The sequence below is a fragment of the Jaculus jaculus genome, chromosome 1 (assembly GCF_020740685.1).
Source record: "Jaculus jaculus isolate mJacJac1 chromosome 1, mJacJac1.mat.Y.cur, whole genome shotgun sequence".
Taxonomy (NCBI): Eukaryota; Metazoa; Chordata; class Mammalia; order Rodentia; family Dipodidae; genus Jaculus; species Jaculus jaculus.
Window position 1 is genome coordinate 339,422,798 of NC_059102.1, and position 5,201 is coordinate 339,427,998.

Sequence of the window (5,201 nt, forward strand, 5' to 3'; positions counted from 1 at the left end):
CCTGCAGCTCCAGGAAGCAGTGACAGGCAGAAAGGATGGGGTCTCTGCCTCTTGATTGTGTCCAGTGCCAGAGGTTCTTGAAAAAAAGAAAATTCCAGCATTCCCCTGTGAAGCGGAGGCAGAAGGGTCTTGGAGGAACAAGCCCAAGTGTGACAAACTGGCCAGTACAGAGTTCTTAAAACAGTGAGAAACTTGGAAGAACACCATGGCCCCCATCCTGGAGCTCCATGCACACATGTACACTGAGGCTCTGCTGCCATCTCCAGTCCAGTGTGCTGTGCATACGTGACTTACCCACACGTGACCGACAGCAAGAATAGCATAATAAGAGCACCAACAGCGTCTCTATGGCGACTCAGCCTCTTCCTGCACAGTCACATGGCCCAGGCCCATGTCTTCCATCACTTTATTTTAAAGAGACCCTGAACAACTCATTTCCCTTTTCTGTGCCTCAGTTTCTTGATCTGTAAAATTTACATGGTAACATCTAAAGAATTGGAAAGTGTAGATTTATGATTACTATTATTAATATCCTAAGTGAAATAGGTAATTTTCTTCATTTCTAAGAGTTTAGTAAAGGGTCAACATCTTAAGAATGGTCACTTACTAAAAGGTTGCCAGCTCCAGGCTGAGAGGCCCCCTGCAGGGTAGACAGCAAAGAAAGAACATGGCAATGCCTGTACCAGAAACAACAGTCCCACACTGTCACCTACTGCATAGTTGTCAGGTATCAAAATCACCAAGGAAGGCATAACTCACACAACCCTGGTTGTGGGACAGAATCGATTTCAGTAGTGGGCACTGATCTCATTGACAGCAGATACCACCCCAGAGACCACTACAGACGTCCTCTTTCACTTCAGGGGAAGGACTCTGTTCCTGCCCCACTGAAAACATGTGGAACAGAGGACTTGGTCAGGTGCCATATGGTGCACACACCTGAGCAGAAGAACTGTGGAAAGTTTTCCCAAAAAGGCACCCTGCTCCACAGGGTAAGGTTCTAGGCCCTCTGCTCATTTTTTTTTTTCTAGATATGGTCTCGTTCTAGCCCAGGATGACCTGGAACTCACTCTGTAGTTCCAGGCTGGCCTCCAACTCATAGCAATTCTCCTACTTCTGCCTCCTGAGTGCTGGGATTAAAGGTGTGTGCTATTATATTCTGCCCCTCCGCTCATTTTTATGTGAGCACACGGGGACTGCCTTTCCCAGTAGTCATATAGCTGGTAAGGATCAGACCTGGGACTTGACTAAGTAAGACGTACTGCTAGAAAGAGTGAGGTCTACAAACCAGATTTACAACATAGAAATCAAGCTTTCAGTATAGTAATGAAGAAAATAAAGGTATACTCACAAAAAAATGCATACAGATTTTGCTTGGTTTTGGTCTTTTTTTTCGAGACAAGATCTCATATTTAGCACAGGCTAATCTAGAACTTGTATGTAGTTGAGGCTGGCCTTGAATTCTTGGTCCTCCTCTCAATTTCCAAAGTGCTGGGATTATGGCATGTCATACTATACCTGGCTTGAAAAATCTCACCCTATATTAGTGTTTTCAATGTGTGCCTAGTGAGAACCGACTATCCCAGGAGACCACGCCAGGCTTTATGACACAACTCTGAATTCAACAAGTCTAGCTGACAGGGCTGACCATGGGCTCGCAGCCCAGCAAGTAGACAAAATGGACAAGTTGTGAACAAGCAATGCACCAGCATTATCTAAGACACTGTGTTAGGCCCAAGAGGCAAAGATTAAAAACACTAGAAAATGGTCACCAACAGCATAAATAAGCAAAATATCCTACAGATTATGGAATCAACCAGCCAGTCAAGTAGTGCACACTTGTGCAATAATGGCACACCTCTGAGGGTAACTGACCGTTCTCTGGACACGAGGCCCACTGGGTGGAAGGGAACTCATGGGTGACACTAAAACCAAGTCAGAATCCCACTGTCAGGAAACTTATAGACTTTAGCAAGAAGCCCCCACTGCTCTTTGAAAAAGAAGAGTGGGCTTTCACACCCCAAAAAAGATCGCTCAAATTTGTATATTCCTCCTTTCACTCAAGCTGCTCTCACACTTGCTGGGAGAACCTGGTTTATTTTACAGGTAGCAAAGAAAACAGGAGAACCAAGAGCCATTGATAAGACAAGAAGTGAGCTGATTGCCCACAATGACAGGTGCCACCTCTACCACATCTGCCAGGGCCCAGGAGAAATTGCAGAAGTGATGACATGGACACTGCTAGACTGACAACCAGCCCTAGGTTGATGGTAACAAACACGGTGATCCATCAAAACCTGTCAAAACAGAAATCCAGACACAACGTGGGACTTCCCGCCAAGATGGCGACTGCCTAGCTGCGCTGCAGATACCGGGGAAAGAAAGATAGATGCAGATCCTAAGGAGAGAGCTGCCCCAACATACCCCAAAAGGGGCCTGACTACAACTAAGGACAATTGGCGAAACAAGCAAGGGTGATGTTTTCCTGTGAACCAGATACCAGCACAAAGGGGAAGGAGACCAACACAGAGAAAAATCAACTCCTACCAAATCAGAGAGCCAGAGCCTCAGAGGCCCCAACACCTCAGCACTGAAGCAGACCAAAAATGAACCCAACATGGCTCAGGGAAATTTTGCGGAAGAGGGGGCGGAAAGAATGTCAGAGTCACATGTTGGGTCATGATTTGCAGAGACATTTATCATCCCAATAACTGTGGGCTAACTCCACAATGCATGACCCATTTTCATTAATAAGGAGGGTCTAATGGGAGGGGGTAGATCACAGATGAGCCTAAACAATGGTACCAAACTGCCTGTATTTGCTGAAAAGAAAACTAATAAATTAAATTAAAAAAAAAAAACAGAAATCCAGTGGCTACAAAGAATTCAACACTAAATCAGACTGCCCACAGGCCTGCCATTGCTATGGCTCAGAAAATATTGTGCAGGAGGGAGTGGAAAGTTTGTAAGAGCAACAGAGTGGGTAGGGACATCCTGAGGCCTGGATCCCTGACACCCCACAGGGACTGACTGAAGCCTTCATGACCTTCCAGTGAATACCAGAACCCCAATGAGGAGCATCTCTAGGGTAACAGGAGCTGGAACAAGGGGATAATAACCTGTTACAATTAATATAAAATAAAAAATTAATATAAATCATTAAAAAAAACATTCACTAGAGACTTGAACCTACAATCCTGGTCTACCCTGCATGTGATGCCCAGAGCTGCATGGAGACAATAAAGGAGAGAGTACAGGTAAAAGAACTATGAGGAAGAGTCCAAGGGCTATGGAGCATAGGGAAAAAAATCCTAAAATGGGGCATTGGAAGTGGTTTCCTGGAATGACCTTAGAGGTGAATGTGAAGATAAGCAGGTCTTAAGACTAAGAAGAGAGAATTGCATTCCTCTCAGGAGCAGGCAGGTGAGTCTGTTTAGCGATACTGTGATGTTACAAATATAGTGGATGCTTTCAGAGCCATGCAAATGATGTGGGTGTAACTGGGGCAAAGGCTTTGAGGGGACAGCAGTAAGTGAAGGCAGTGGTGAAGGCTAAAGACGTGTGTATGGAGTTGGGCACCTTGCGTGACACAATCTTTTTAAAAAATGTTTTATTTATTTATTTGAGACAAAGAAGTAAATAGAAAAAAGAGAGAATGTGTGCACCAGGGTCTCTAGTCACTATAAACAAGTTCCAGATGCATTCACCACCTTGTTCATCTGGCTTTACATGGGGACTGGGGGATCAAACTTGTATCCTTGGGCTTTGCTGGCAAGTACCTTAACTGCTAATCCACCTCCATGACAGAATCTTAGATAAAACTCTGGAGTTACTTTAGGATCATTCAGATATTCTTCAAGGAGAGGGAGAGTCTGAAAAGATGGACTTGACTCACAGGGTGGAGGGTAAAGAAGTCTAGACAAAGGAGACACTTGAGCAGAGCTGGATGCCAGAGACATCACCTGACGCCAGCATGAGGTTGCATGTTCAGTTAAACTCTGGACTTGGACTGTGAATTAACCATGGTGGGTACTCTCCAAAATGAATGAGACCCGCTCTTCGTGGAGATGAATGCGCACATCACATACACGTGTGTGGGCTTTACTACATTTGAACAGGTAACTTCACTGACCATACTGTTTATTGTGCTACCTGGGACACTGCTGAGAGTAAAAGACTGTGTAATACATGAATGCACTCAGACAACAGGACCGTCTTAGAAACTGATCTGTGGGGTCCATCCACAAAGAACCAAACTGGTCAGATTAAATAGTCTCGAGACTGAAAATTGTGGAATGATAGCATTTGAGGAGCACTTACTGACTGGCTGACATTCACCATCTGAGACCACACAGCAGGCTTCAGGGAAATCATCATTTACATACACATCTATACACATGCATTCACTTATAAATATTCATGGCATAAATGTAAATAGGTTGATGATGCACATATTTATGAGTGCCACATGAAAACAACTGCTTTCTTTTTCATGAGAGTTATTATTGTTTTTTATTTTTAATTACCCTAAGAGAGTAAAACATAAAAGCTATAGGGTTTAGAACCTGAGGTTGCAGGTGGATTTCCACCACTTAGCAGTGTGATCTAAGCTGCGTGTTACTTACCTTCTCTGAATCTCAGCTTTCTTATCTATACTATGAATGCTAACAATCATTCTCAAACTTTGTTGTGAGGGTTTAGCATGCTCATTGTTTGGAAACAACTAAATAATATTCTACCCATCTTTCCAATAGCTAATGCAAGTATGTATGTATGTATTGGTTTTCAATGCAGTCCATTTTGCTAACTGAAGAAAGATTTGGAAAATAAAGGCGTGTAAGGCAGAGGACATAGTTCACCCACTGACTATTCTATATAATCTATCTGGTTGTAGGCACGATGCAGTTCACATAACTGAGATGATCAGGGTTGGATATTTGCTTCAGCATTGTAGGATTCAGAGTCCAATCCCTTGTAATCTAAACTGGGCTTTCTGAATAGCCAACCAGGCCAACCATCTTGTTGCAGGGGACAGAGTGGCCGCCAAGGCCCTCAGAGAGGCCTATCATTAGAGGCGCAATCCCAAGGAAAACCCGAAAAACGTACTGGGACATTTCTGAGCAGCTCATGTGGGTTTGATGTTAAAATCCCAACTTGTTTGAGTCTTCTGTCAAGACCAGGATGACATGTGCTTCCCAGAA